Source organism: Macaca nemestrina, chromosome 5, assembly GCF_043159975.1.
Source record: "Macaca nemestrina isolate mMacNem1 chromosome 5, mMacNem.hap1, whole genome shotgun sequence".
Taxonomy (NCBI): Eukaryota; Metazoa; Chordata; class Mammalia; order Primates; family Cercopithecidae; genus Macaca; species Macaca nemestrina.
The window spans coordinates 18,747,956-18,762,817 of NC_092129.1; the positions used below are offsets into that span (position 1 = coordinate 18,747,956).

General features: G+C 37.4%; 1 protein-coding gene across 3 annotated transcripts in view; it reads right to left on the reverse strand.

Moving 5' to 3' along the window:
• The window catches only part of LOC105499714 (heparan sulfate-glucosamine 3-sulfotransferase 5), a 121,679-nt gene that overhangs the window by 33,754 nt on the left and 73,063 nt on the right, over positions 1-14,862 (reverse strand). The window lies entirely within an intron of this gene.

The following is a 14,862-nucleotide window of genomic DNA, read 5'->3' on the forward strand; positions in this document are numbered from 1 at the left end:
CCCCATTTCTTGATTCTTCCAGGCAGAACTGGATAGTTCCTATTTTGTGTTTCCAAAGTCTTCAAAAATAGCTTTTGCCCTCTGTTGTGTAATTGCCATGACATTAAGTTACTGACATTAAGAACAATGGCCTATGAATCCCCAAACATCTATGAATCCCCAAAACCTGGCACAGTTCATTATTAGATGTTTGATCCTTGTTTGTGGAATTGAGTGAACCTAATTTGGCTCAGGCCCAGTGAGATAAACAAAATAATCAGGTGCAAAAGAATAGTTGTATGCAAAAGAATAGTTCTGTTTTTTTAAATGTATGAGTCAGCATATTGCTCACTACTTTCTCTTCAACTGGATTGTGTAGCCTCAATGTTTCTCCCAAGTTTTCATAACCCATGAGTCAACCACCAGGCTTCAAAACCAGATGATTTTAACAGGTTCAACTCTCTGTCCTGTGCTATAACATCCTCACAATCTGATACACATCTACATACAAAAGCCTCATTCAGCTGCCTAAAAGTTGCTTTTACTAAACTGCTCTCCCTCTAAAACCCCGTAATAACTTTTCATAGCCTAGAACTGCATGATCTAATATGGTAGTCACTAGCCCCTATCCATGAGCACAGCTTGAGATGTACCAAAAGTGTTAAATGTCCACTGGATTTCAAAGACATAGTATGAAAAAAAGAATGTCAAATATATTGATTTTATGTTGCGATGCCTACACTGAGTAAAGAAAATTTATCACTAAAATTAATTTCCCCTGTTTCTTTTTACCTTTTCTAATGAGGCCTCTAAAATTGTAAATTACATATGTGGCTTGTATTATACTCTACTGGGATGTGCTAGCCTACAGCATAAAGTCCCAGCACCTGAATTTGGTGCTGTAATTCACATCTGGCTGCAATCTCCTCTACTTGTCTCAACTCTCATATCCCACATATGAAATGTCCACCATGGCCAGTATTTTTTCAGAGACTCTGTGCTTTCTTATTCTTTTCTTCTGCTCATACTATTACCTGGATGATCTCTCTCTCTCTCTCTCTTTTTTTTTTTTTAAATTTTGCTTATCAATATCTTATCCTCTCCTGCAAGCTCACTTTAGCTTCACTGCCTGGAAGAAACCTCCTCTGATCCCACTAATGGAAAGGGATTTCTTCTAAAGGAAGGATTCTGATGTGTATTTATTGTATATTTATCTTGTCTTGTCTATTACGTTATAAGCACTTAGAAGATAGGGACTATTGCCTTCACAAATAGCATAGTGACTTCCCTCAATAACTCTCAAAAATGTGCAATACATAAATTGAAGGGAGGAATTCTATTTAGAAGATAGGTTATAGGCTATATACAGATATGTGTGTACATATATACATGTTCATGTATGTAAATATATATACATAAATACAGACTCAACATTTCATAATTTAATGAAGAGGGAAAGACTCAGCAAGATTATGTAGGTCTTTAGAGAAGAATAAAAAATGAAAATCTTCAGAGAGAATCAACACTGAGAACATTAGGGCTGGAAGATACTGTAGAGAGCACTGCACTCATTTCCTGCTTCTTGCGGATGAAGGAACTGAGGCTGGAGAAGTTAAGAGACCCCTGCTAGAAGGGAAGGCATGTGAGAAGTATACTGCTCTATCTCCTGTGGTCAGTACAGGACCTGATACTTAAGAGGTCAATAAACATTGGCTGGATGAATGAATGAATGAATAAATGATCAATGCAAAGTAAACACATCTAGTGAACTCAAACTAGGCTACCTAGCTCCTGATTCTCAAAACAGTAATATTTTCACTCTACCATGTAGAGAGGGGAAGGACAGTTGGGAAGAAATGGGGAGCTATATTTATAACAGAATTTCAGTCGACCATTAAATTAGCCATCTAACAGTTTTTCTGGCAATGGCATCTAGGCATAGGTGGATTCACAAGAGTTAATTACACCTTTCCTTCCTTTTCGAATGACCCTCTCCAAGTTGGTCATTACTGATCTTGCTGGCATTTATCTGTGCAGAAAACAGTATATATGTGTTTTCAATAATTTTCCTAATTTCCAGTGATGGATTTTCATTGATCCCCTATCCTTTCGTGTCCTGGTCCCTTTCATACATGTATTTGTTGCTTGATATTTTACAGAGCACCTGTCTTATGTATTCTATGTCATCAAATTTTCAAAGCAAACTTATTAGGTTTTATGAGCACTTCCACTTTGAAATGTGGAGCCAAATACTCAAAGAAGTTAACTTAAACTGATCAGATGTCACATACCTTAGGAATGTTGGAGCTGTATATGTCTTCTATATTATTTTCAAATATTATGATTGCTTCTTTGCTTCCCATTATTACTTGTATTGAATAAGAGCACAGATTCATCATGCTGAGCAAGGGGTATAATTTGTGGCCACTGAATGGAGGGAAGCTGTTGGGCAATCTCATGATCTCAGTCTCCCTAGATAATTTCTTATTCTTTATTCTCTTCAAACACAATTTTGATGGTTTAGTATACATGGAAAGAAAACAACCTTTCTTTTAATAGTTTTATCCAATATAACAATAATTGGAATAATTGCTAAACTGGTTTCCCAAAACTTTAGTTGGGGGTACTCTTGCATTTCTGAAGCTCTGGCGTTGGGGAGTTAGCCACTGACATTTCTTTGAGAACCCTGTACATGTGGAATCTTCCCTCTGCCAAAGATAAGGAAACTTTATTTAAAGCTTGAAGATTTTGAAATGTGGGGCTTAGGCTTTAATGGTTTTTCTTTTCTTTTCTTTTCTTTTTTTTAAAAGAAGGCGAAAATAATGCAGTCCGTGCTTTTAAACAGAATAAACAAGCAGGACAACATTAATCAATAAGTCTTAGTTGAGGTTGCCTCACAGGAAATCTATGCACCTTACACATTCTCCATCTGTGTAAGGCAATTTGCTTGTTATTATTTAGATGTGACTGACATAATTTGGCAATCTGGTTTATTAGTATACTTTGTAACAAATTGTGTGTTGAATGCCAGTGATATTTTTTTCTAGCTGTAACTTAACAAGGTGACTTATTCTGAAGTTGTAAATGAATGTTACAAAGATTCTCTCCCACTTTCCCAACTCCTCCTCCCTCTTCCCTCTTCTCTCTTATTCTTTCTTCTTCTCTACACTTATCTTTAATCCACTGATGACAACAAATTTTAGAACACCAAATACTATGGCAAAGTTGTTGGTCATGAGCGTTACCATGGGTACGCTATGTTCCAGCTTTCCAGTTTTAGGAAGCTGAGGTAAATGTCGACTCTTCCCTTGTGCTGCAGCCCTCCCTTCTCCCATTTCCTTTTTGGGTACTATGGATAGTTTGAAAAAAATGCCAGCGAAATTAAGTGAAGCAATTCCTTTTTGACTTGCATCATGAAATCTTTAGTGTTAAAATGAGTGTATCTTAGTGGAAGAGCCTATTAAATGAACAAGAAGTAAATAATAATGAAGTCATCTTGCTAATTAACCTGGACGGTGACCTGAGTTTTGCTGCAGCTGAAACTCAGCAGTACAATTGCCTTCTTAGCAGAGTTCTGGTGCATCAGATTCTCCTCTTTCTCTGGTGTCCACATGTCTAGCTATTTCAAGAATGTTTGCATCAAACTTTTATTACAAATGCTAATACTGAGTTATTTAGGGAAAAAAGCGACAAATACTTTCTGTGGGGAGAAAAAAACTATTTCTTTCATTTCAAGGGGCCTAATTATAACACTCCTTTCTATTTTAGTCCCTATTTATTTTCCAATTCTTTGGGGATTGGGTAGTATTTAACAATGAAACAAGAAGTGCCCCGCTGCCTAATTAAGATTTTCTTGTAGGATTAATAAGTCATGTCTCATTAGCCCCACTGAACTAGAGGTGTTAATCTTCACCTTGGCATTTTAATTTCGAAATAAGTTTGTGGATCAAGTATTGAAGGATGTTCAGCAAACACTTTGATTAAAGCCACTGAGTCTTCAGATGCCAGTCTCATGTTATTGATTCAAATGCATCCCTACATACAAATGTTTACATGTGTCTTTTTAAATGTACTAAGCAGTGGCCGGGTGCAGTGGCTCACGCTTGTAATCCCAGCACTTTGGGAGGCCAAGGCGGTCAGATAATGAGGTCAGGAGATCGAGACCATCCTGGCTAACAAGGTGGAACCCCGTCTCTACTAAAAAAAAAAAAAAAAAAAAAAAAAAATTAGCTGTGTGTGGTGGTGGGCAACTATAGTCCCAGTTACTTGGGAGGCTGAAGTAGGAGAATGGCGTGAACCTGGGAGGCAGAGCTTGCAGTGAGCTGAGATTGTACCACTGCACTCCAGCCTGGGTGACAGAGGAGACTCCATCTCAAAAAAAAGAAAAAAAGAAGTGTGCTAAGCAGTGGTCTGGAATGATTGCTGGAAGAAGCCACCATGTTTTGGCCTTCCCCAACAAAGAAAGCAGAAAGTATCTGTGCGTGTTTTCTGAATTACCTGTGTTTCTTCCTACGATGATTTTTATTTATTTTTTCTCACACTGGGGAACAAGCAAAGAGGGCAGAGCATAGCAGCCATAGACAACTCTTGAGTTTTCTGGTAGAGACTTGCAGGAGGCTATACCACGGACGTTTGCTGGCAATGCTGTCCGAGGCAAGTGGCCTCTGTTTTACAGTGGCATGGCAGAAGACAGAACAATTCACTCCCAGACTCTCAGTTAAAACATTCTAGACTTTTATCTCTTTGTTTTTCCAAATGACAGTGATTCAACAGGCCAAAAAGAGGCCAGTGAATAAAAAATTATATGCCACTGTCATTTCTGTGATTCTCAGTTGCATCTTTGTAAAAGCAAAGAGCTGGGCTAGATAATCTCTTAGGGTCCTTCCAGTTTGAAGATGACAGTGCCCTTACTTTAGTGATGTAACCCACGCCTACCTCTAGGAAGCTGAGCTTGTCTTCTTTGTTGTTTCATCCCCAGTACATCACACATGGTGTTGAATACATACCTGCTGAATGGGTGACTGAAATGGGGCCTTGAAATGCGTTGTAATCTCAAGTGCAGGTTGAGTATGATGAGCTCAGCACTGGGAAATCTCTCCCCAAGGAGCTTTTAATATCATTGAAGAAATTATCTTAAATAACCTGAAACTTAGTACACCTAAAGAACATTCTGTGGTAAGTGGCACAATGTATGAGGCAGGTTTTATGGATCACAAGAGGTTAGAGAAAGGCATGCAGACCTCATAAAAGGATAGCTACAACTTGGCCGCTATTTTGGTTTTGGCAGATAGAAAAATAAAAATAAAAATAAAATGATGAAAATCAACATATATGTTGTATACTTGCCAGATGTCAGGCTTTTTTTTTTTTTTTTTTTGGTTTTGCTTTGCTTTTTTGTTTTTTTGTTTTTGAGAAGGAGTTTCACTCTTTTTGCCCAGGCTAGAGTGCAATGGTGCGATCTCAGCTCACTGCAATCTCTGACTCCTGGGTTTAAGTGATTCAACTGCCTCAGCTTCCCAAGTAGCTAGGATAATAGGCACACGCCACTATGCCTGGCTAATTTTGTATTTTCAGTAGAGATGGGGTTTCACCATGTTGGCTGGGCTGGTCTCAAACTCCTGACCTCAGGTGATCCTCCCGCCTTGGCCTCCCAAAGTGCTGGGATTATAAGCATGAGCCACTAAACCTGGTTGATGTCAGGCATTTCGTATAGTATATGTAATCACATTTAATTCTCATAACCCCATGAGATTGGTAGAATGATCCACATGTTACAGATCAGTGAAGTGAGGGTTGAGGAAGTTCAATAACAAGTCCAAGGCCAAACAGTTAACAAATGGTGGAAGAGGAATTTGAACCCATGTCTAACTGGCTACAAAGACCCTAATCCTCCACACACACCAGTCTGCCTGAACAGGAAGAACACTGGGTTGTTAAAGAACCTGGCTTTCAGGACGAATGTGGCCTCTCTAATCAAGCTGTTCCTGGTGAATATGCACCTGCCTGTTCTCTTTGCTGATTCATCCCTATAAGGCCTGAGAATATCCTCACATATGACCTTGTATCTCTTTTGCCTTCTGGGATTTTTTTTTTTTTTTTTTTTTTTTTTTTTTTTTTTTTGGTGGATGTTTTCTGTCTGCCCCTCTTTGCTTGTCTCCATCCTTGATATTTACATTTGTCCTGGCTAACCTGCTGGGCTTGGATTGGTTTTGACTTCTAGAATGTGATGTTATTACTGTTCATTTTGCCTACCTTATTCCAACCTGCTGGCTCTGCCATGGGCTTTGCCTTCTGAGTTCCATTATGGGTTCATCTCGTCTTTCTCCTTTTCTTTTCTATACATCTGGCTTCCTCTTACTCTTTACCTGGGCTCCCCATCGTGCAATATCTATTCATCATGACTTAGGGCAGACATGATGACAGATGCATGGACAACCCAAGCTGGAAGTAAAATCTGAGCAGACATAAAAAAACAGAAACAAGCCTGCTTTGTATAGAGGCCAAGAGGAAATTATTTGGAAGAGAAAATATGGTTTGTATTAAGAATGGGAATATAATTGAATAGGCAGGTACATTAGATAATAGACCTTCTAAAAAGGCAGACATGGGCATGTACATGGTAGTGTAGGAAACGGAGCACCAGCACACATGACTGAAAAAAGAAACTGCATGTTCAAAGCTGTTTATATATGATAAAAATTCAATCTTGAATAGCTCTGACAGAAGAGGAAAGGGAAAAGTAGAGTAAGGATACCAGATAGGACAGTGATGCGGATTTATCCAGACATAGACAGTAGTAACAGCTTGCACCAGTGTTGAGAAGTTGTGTAAATAGAAAAAAGGGGATGGGGTAGAGCCAGTATGAATATTTTAAAGAAAGAGTCATTAGGACTTAGAAGAAGACTGGATGTAATATATGCCATTTTAGGACTGCCCTAGTTTTTAAAAAATCTTGACTTATTTGGGGGGAGTTCAAGAAGAGGTGCACAAGGAAAGAATTTAAGGTGAGTTTTGATACTTCCCTAAATATTTACAACAAATCAAACTTCACAGTGGATAGGAAAGCAGCCAGCAACAATCCAATGTTACAGTGTTATTTAGTTTTAAGTATTCTTGGAATTTGCTCTTTGATAGTTTCCAAACCATGAACTGAGATTTCTCAGAGGTATATGAGACAGTGAAGAACAAATTTCTGTTAGAAATGTAGGAACCCTTATGAATAGGGGGTAAAGATCAGAAAGAATGGAGTTATTCTTTTTTTTCCTCCTATATGGTAGCTATTCTTGGGACATTTATTCTAATAATCCTAAGGCTATGTAATAATGATCCAAGTTATAGTATAATATAATTTCCTTGAATGGATAGTTGGAAGTAAAAACACTCAGAAATTTCACATTTTGTAAACGTTATAAAAATACTCCTATGATAGACAGGGTGACTGTCGTGATCCCTGGTCCCTGATGTTCATGCTTTTGTATAATCTCCTCCCCATGAGTATGGGCAGAACCTGTGACTTGTGTCTAGCCCACATAGCAAAGGTGATGGGATGTCACCCTTGTGATTTTGATACCTGACAGAGGATGGTCCTTCTAGTAGGCTTACTGGGGACTCTATCTCTGTTGCTGGCTTTGAAGGAGGAAGCTGTCACGAACCTTCAGCTGCTAGAAACTGAATGCTGTCAACAACCACATGCAGGGAAGCACATCTCCCTCCCTTAGCTGAGCCTCCAGATGAGAACCAAGGCGTAAATGACACCTTGATGGCAGTCTTGTGAGACTCTGAAGCAGGGAACTCAGCTAAGCCATGCCCAAACTCATGCCCCACAGGAGTGATGAGGAAATAAATGTGTATTGTTTTAAGTTGCTAACTTTGTGAGAATTTGTAACACAGCATAGAAAGCAAATAAACTTCACTTTTGGCCCTCCTCTATTATTGGCTGTATAAACAGTGATTAGTGCTTCCATCTTCCCAGTTGTGATGCCAGAGACCCTGGAGCCATTCTGACCTTCTCCCTTTCCTTATGCCCAACATCTAGCATCTAACCACTCTGCATGTTCCAAAATCCTACCTTTCAACCAGTTCTTCTTTTCTATGCTTCATACCCTTCAAACTAGTGAAGCTCAAACTACACAACCCATGCCTTTCTTCAGGGCTGATGGCTGTAAGATGCTCACATGAATATGGGAGAGGGAGGGAGGCAACAGAATTGCCAAGGATAAGGGGCAAATAACCGACGAAGACAACACTGATTGATTACTGAACCGAGGCAGGGTGGTGCCAAGGCCTTTGCTCAGACCCCAGTTAATTCTACCATTGTCCGGGGCATCAGTAGCCCAGCAATGACCTCACTTTACTGTAAAGGCACTTTTGACAACTTTCTCTACCAGCTCTCATTGTTTCCTGCTTGGACCAAATGTTCACTCTGACTTGGAATCTTATTCCCCCTCTAATTTATCCTCGAGTCTATTCCCAGACTGATTTCCTAAAACAGAAATCTGGTTTATCTTACAATATTTTCTACTAGTATCTAGGATACATTAAAACCCCTTACTGTAGTCCACAAAGCCTTCCATAGTGTTACTGGTCGCTGTTACATCTCTGGATACATCTCCTGTCCTATGCTCCTACCTGTCACTCTGTATTTCAATGATACTAATTGTTTATAGTATAGTTTCCGGGGCATATTCATGCTATTTTTCTTTTTTTTTTCTTTCTTTCTTTTTTTTTTTGAGACGGAGTCTTGCTCTGTTGCCCAGGCTGGACTGCAGTGGCCGGATCTCAGCTCACTGCAAGCTCCGCCTCCCGGGTTTACGCCATTCTCCTGCCTCAGCCTCCCGAGTAGCTGAGACTACAGGCGCCCGCCACCTCGCCCGGCTAGATTTTTGTATTTTTTAGTAGAGACGGGGTTTCACCGTGTTAGCCAGGATGGTCTCGATCTCCTGACCTCGTGATCCGCCCGTCTCGGCCTCCCAAAGTGCTGGAATTACAGGCTTGAGCCACCGCGCCCGGCCGCTATTTTTCATCTCCATATTCCTATTGAAGTTATTTTCACTGTGAAGAACATTCTTTTCCAGCATTTGTAAGACTAACTTTACCTTACCTTTTAAGATTCCATGGATGTGTTTTAAACCTTCGGGAAGCATTCACTCACCTATTAAGAAGGATAATTTTAGGCAAGGGCAGAGGTTTTGTGGGTATCCAGCTGAAAAAGCATCAAAAATGCTGCAAATTGTTCACTAGTCCAAGGCAACATCACCCTTGAGCCCATCATCAAATCTTGAACATAAACTAGCGTAACGTTAAAAAGTTCCAAACATGTTAGGTGGCTGCCTCAGTGATAATGCATCTTAGGTATCATTTTGTATATCTTTTCCTCTGGCTATATGAAAGTATAATGAAGACACGCCTCTTTACTGCAGTAACATTAAAATAACATCTATTTGGGTAAGTGTATGCTTTTACCATTTAACGCAGGACTTTTTTTCCCCATAAAAATGTTTTTCACAGTGAATCTCCAAATGGTTCCTGAGATGACTGGAAAGGTTACCAGGTGAGAAAAAATGAAAAGAGATGTTTAGCAACTGAGCATTTGAATAACCAGAGATAATATTATTATTACATTTTTGAGGCCATAAACGTGCACAATTTGTGTGGTACATAAAAAGAAGTCAACTTGGGTTTAAAAATTGGGGGGAGAAGTCAACCAAATTATGTTTAGGTATCAAAACTGGTCCAAGCAGTTAGTAAGGAAAACAACTTTATTCTTAGTTTGGAAACTTAATAGGCATATAAGTGCCACTAGGGGGCTCTCTAACATTCCGTAGGCAGGAAGCCTGACTATCACAGCAGGGGTAATAGAATAATGAATAAAAATGCCCTGTAATTTAAAGTATATTCCTTAGTCATATTAACATTTGCATGTTTGTATAAAGCCTGAAAAATGGAACTTTATTATTTTAAGGTTTTCTAGTGTTAAAAATGTATTTATGGCAAATAATTTAGAAATGTAAATGTAAATACACACCTGATAAAGAAAGGCATAATGTGGTTCATTGCGCTCAATTTCTTTGGTGTAATAAAAAGGGGGAAAAAAAGAGCTTCCTCTAGTTTCCTGATTATTTTTCTTCCTGAGTAATACAAAACACAACGTTTAAAATTTTTGCCACTTGAATTATTCCATCAATTAATAGATAACAATTTATAGATATGAAATATGTATCTCTATACATATATAAAATTGGATATTAGGTTGTTTAACCTTATTCAACAGAATATACAGAATAAAACTTTTAAATTGTAAATACTAATGTATTACCAGTTAAAGGAATTCATTAAAAGGTTTGGTCCTATGTGGATATACTTAAGAAAAAAGGTAACTTATTAGGATGTATTTCATTTACTGTTCTAAGACATGCAAAATGCAAAACTTGTTTAACAACTTTTCCTAGGAACATTAAAACATATTAAAACAAAAGCATTATTACTAGGGAAGGAAATATTGGGTATTCAGCATCCTTTATATTGTATATTGTAATTTATGTTTGTTTCCATGCTTTCAAATATGTTCCAATTATGAGTTCTGTGTTGCATATTTCTTATATTTTTCTATGATTGTCAAATGTTGTGGCATAAATATATAAAATTCTACATAGAACTATATTTGGAGTCTATTTTGTGCTTTGGAAAATATGAACACTTTGAATTGAAGTAATCAAAATTATTTTTGGATCGAAGATTTGGGGAATGAGAAAAGGAAGATAATTTTCCTGAGCTCTACTTCCTTATTCTTTCCTTTTTTAAAAAAATCAAAAAATAGTATATATTCTCATTATTTTCTGGTTTCCCATCTCAGCCTGTTAATTCCAAACCAAAATTTAAAAAAAACAGATTTTTAACTAACTCTACCCCCAAAGGACAAAAAAGGAGTAGTGAAAAATTTTGTGGGCTGGCAAATAATTCATTCTTATTTTTAGGTTTATATGTGTATATATATATATTTTTTTCTTTTTCTTCTCTACAATCAAAAGACAAATGCATGACTCATGTACAGACATTTAGTTCCCTGCTTCTTTCACTAGTACAGTACTTGGAAAAGTGAGGTTGGCCCCTGAAAGGAAAGGCTGGGAATTAAATGGTAATACATGCTTTCTAATTCAGATGTTTTACTAAGTGAGTGGAGAACATACTAAAACATTCAAGGTAGTTGGTAAGATAAAGTTATTATGATCTTTTGCTTAACCTGGAAGTTTTTGGCTGTGACAATTCTTTTCCTGAAATCATTTGCTTTCTTTTATTTAAAACAAAAAAACCAAGTAAAGAAAAACCTTCAACTTGGTAACTCAAGTTAAAATCAGAAGATCAGTTAATTTGTTGAATGCATACCTTTACAATATATTTACAAATACTGAGTGGTCACTAAACCTGGAAATAAAACATATAACAAATGATGTATTAATATTATATTACATATAGATGATAATTAATATTGTCTATATTTTCAGACTTTATGGCCTGTCTCAAATTATTTTTTCTCATCTCAAGTACATATATATGTATACGTATATATTTATCACTTTCAAATATGTATTTTAGTGTATAATTTAATATAATATTTAATATATATTTGAAAATGATATTTATATGCTTGAGCATGAAATACAACTATGAAATACTTGATGAATGGGCATACTAGGCAGCTATATAAACCATAAGAAGAAAGAATAAACATTTATTGTTATTCTGGATAATATCTTCTGAGGTAATTTGCATTCACCTTAGAATAAATAACTGTAAAGTCATTGGTGAGTATTTCTTTGATTTCAGTTAAAAAGTGATTAAATAATTTAATGTCATAGGAAGACTAGCTCATCTTGCATTAAAAATATATACATACACACATATATGTGTACATGTATGTATGTATATTTGTGTATTTTTCCCTTGAGCAGTTATGAATTTCTGCACTGCTGCCAACACAATGAACTATAATGCATGTTTTTATTGAGTTTAATGTCCTGTTGGAGATTCTTAATAAATATATACCTGAAGTTAAATAACAATACAAGAAATGATGGGAGTTGGAGCAGTCAAGAGCTGGTCTAGAACTCCTGATAGATAGGCAAAGGTCTCTGAGTCAGCGCTGGTCTTCCATGCTGCAGAAAGGGCTGCTCTTGTAGCCACCTTAGGGATACCCTAGAGGATCAGCCAGAAACCTTAGCTTGTTAGTCAAGTTACAGGGCCAGCAAGCTACACCTGTTTTAAGAAGTACAAGTTAATGTTAAGTATGTTAAGGCAGCAGCCCTAATTGAAAAGTTCCATCTACTTAGATCATTTGTAAGACCTCATTTGTCTTCCCAGTTACTGGTAACAACTAGCTTAAAACACTAGTTGAAAGTTTTGTTACACACTCCTAAATTTTAATGTAGAACTTTCAGTATAAAATTGTCTCATCATAGTAATTCCTATTCCCTTAAGGTCTATTTCAGATCATTGTTTTTCCTTTAATGTCGAGCACAAGGCACACAGATCATAAAATTTAGAGTACGGCAAAAGTCATTGAGTGATCAACAAAAAGTTAATCAATTTGCAAAGTGAAGTCTTCATCATGTGTCTGTGCCTAAGGCCAATAAATCAAACTAAGTGGATTCAGTTCTGTAAGCTAGCATGGAGGGAAAGACCATTTCCCTTATTAGTTTATTAGGGTTTTCTCTAATCCTGGTAGTTGATTCCAAATAATCCACATATATTGCTAGGTGATGACCCCTCTCCTCTTCCACACTAATTTTCCATTCTAATCGCTTAATATTAGCATCCATACTTTATCCCAGCTGAGTCAGAAGTGCAGCCTTACCTAGGCAGCTGAAATCCCCACAGATATGACCCAAAGCTGCATGATTATTATGACTCTTGGCCTTTTCATATATAGTTAGTCAATATTTACAAGCACTGCAGTCTATGAATAAGGTACAGCTCAGGGAATAACTCCTAAGAAATGGGGAAAAAAATGTGGCTAGTTTTCCTACAGTCTGAAGGAAAAGAAAGACCCCAACTTCATGGTTCATATTCTAATATGTTTTACATTTTATCCTATATTGTGGTTCTCTCTGGATAGAATTTTCTAAAAATAAATTTCTTCTTCTGCAATGATTTATTTTAGGAGACATAGGATGACAATTCCTAGCTGAAGCCTACGTGTGTGTTATGAACCATACACAAACAGACCGATGTGTAGATAGGTGGCATGAGCTCACACCCTTCCCCACATAAACGTCTTTCATCAAGACAATCTTTATAGTCTCTGGGCCACGTTCTCCACGCAGAGGTTGCAGACGATAGAGAGGCATCCTACCACACCTCAGTTAAGGAGAAAAATTTGATGTCTGGACATGTGTAGTCTTGTGGAAAGGAACCTTATTTCACTCATAGACAGGCAGTAGTATGGCTAGCAGTATTTCCCCAGAGATGGTCTGATTTAAAAAAAAAATCGATATCAACTCTTGACACATTTTCATTTACATCAGCACATGGCTTTCAGTCGGGGCCCAAATCAATAGGCAGCTTTTAACACTGCCCAACTATTTCTTCCTATTGGGCTTCAGGCAGGCCATTTGCCTTTAACATACCATGTTTCTTGGGGGAGGAAGTTTAACTGTTTTTCCTGTGACTAATCACAACAGCCTAAACTGTAGCATTAATCACACGACATTTTCTTCATCACCACTTACAGCCAATTGACTTTTTACTTAGTGAAAGCATCTGAAGAAGGTGACAGTTGTTCTAAGGGGGTCAAGAGTCAATGGAAAGAAGAAATATTTAGTTCCAAAACATATACAGTGTATGGCTTCACAAGCTGACACTATGCCAGGCATTGTTAGAAGGCTTATCATTCTGTAGGTACGAGCTCACAGTCAAGATGGAGGAGAAGATTTGTTCAAAATTAAAGTGTTATCTAAGAGTCATAGCTTTTGGTTTGAAAACAATTAATCTGGGCCTTTCTATAAATTAAAAGTCACATCAAGGGTCACTAGTAATTGGCAAAGTTTTTAACTTTTGGAAGTGAATTATTTTTCTGTCTTTTTTTTCTAAAGCTAGCAGGAAAATTCAGTTAGGTCTGATGCCCTGTGAGGCTGGCAATCTGGGTAGTATTGGCAGTCTCGATTAAATGTAATATCTAGTTCATTACTGCAGCGACTCAGATTTCTAAATAATGAATCAAATTCCTACATTATTCAGAAACCACAAAAGGGTTATTAAGCCAAATAAGCAGAGACTCACAAAGGTTTACAACATATTTATCTAGGGCAACTCCAAAGCACAAAAGTAGCATGTTTTAAAAATATACAAAAGGACAACCTCCTATATGATATTGCATTATATTTATATTGTCCCAAACAGCAATATCTTTTTAGAGAAGGACTCTCCTGGGATGCTATTCTCCTCACATGCTCCCAAAAAAGCACCATGTGGTTAAAAAAATTAGAAGAATGATGAAATTGAGGACAGAGTGCCCCTTTTGTTGATTTACAGTGCCTGTGGGTATATCAAAGGCTCCAAAAATATTTTCGATAAAGAAAACTGTATGATGCCGGTGAGGCTGCAGAGAAAAGGCAGTGCCTATATACTGCTGGCGGGAAGGTAAATTAGTTCAGCCACTGTGGAAAGTCATTTGGCAATGTCTCAAACAACTTAAAACAGAATTACCATTTCACCCAGCAATCCCATTATTGGGTACTTATCCAAAGGAATAGAAATTATTCTACCATAAAGACACACACACATGTGTGTTCATCACAGCAGTATCCACAATAGTAAAGACATGGAATCAACCTAAATTACCAACAGTAGACTGGGTAAAGAAAATGTGGTACATGTACACCGTGGAAT